We start from the raw sequence: 825 nt of genomic DNA, 5'->3' as shown, positions 1-825 counted from the left end.
TTTTATGTTTAAGCCAAAAGGGAGGCAGTGTTTAGGAAAAATATATTCATAAGGATATTACAAAGGAGACATTAAAATACATACGCAATTACATAAAATAAACAGGATGAAAGAAGATAGCTTACACTATATGATCGCAGAGACGATTCAATATAGGTGGAGGAGGGGCTCCCCAGCTGGATTATGCTGTTATTGAACAGGACCCATTGCTTATAATTATTATTCCCCCCTGGCAATGAGTGCTGCTGTCTTCTCCATGCATTCTCTTATACCTAAGGGGAGATCTGCCCACAAGCCCCTGGTGGTGACATCATGTGGGCCGGTCTCCACCCTGTACATTTTTATTAAAATGCTAACTTCTGCAATAACTCATCGCTCGTTGATCGCAGAAGCTTTCAAAGTACGCCATTTTTTCCCTTATATTTTTATCTTTATTTAGAGACCACACATCACATAGCTGCAGTCTGCGATTCTGGTGTTTTTGCGCTACAGCTCCCTGATTTTGCTTACAGCCCTGGAAAACTATCTATACGTTCCTGGGCTGATTTGGTCACTAAACAAATGTGTCCCGTTACTGTCGGACTTATGGAACTCACAATTCTTCATAGTTCATATCGGAGTCAGCACGTCTGAAAATTTCCCTTTGAGGCTCTGGAAGCAGCCTCATGGTTACATGCAAATTAGTGCATTCCAGCATTTTAATTACCTCCTGCGTCTTTCAGAGACAAGATGCTTGCTTCCTAATGAAGTTATAACACTCCTTGGCTGGCATTGTTTGCATAAGCTAATTCTCAGGCATGTGTTAATTCTGGCTTTTGTGCTGAG

The sequence above is a fragment of the Phyllobates terribilis genome, unplaced genomic scaffold, assembly GCF_046119375.1.
Source record: "Phyllobates terribilis strain yellow unplaced genomic scaffold, ASM4611937v1 Scaffold_4__5_contigs__length_816908805, whole genome shotgun sequence".
Classification (NCBI taxonomy): Eukaryota; Metazoa; Chordata; class Amphibia; order Anura; family Dendrobatidae; genus Phyllobates; species Phyllobates terribilis.
The sequence above is the reverse complement of the archived record's forward strand: the minus strand, read 5'-3'. Positions refer to the sequence as shown.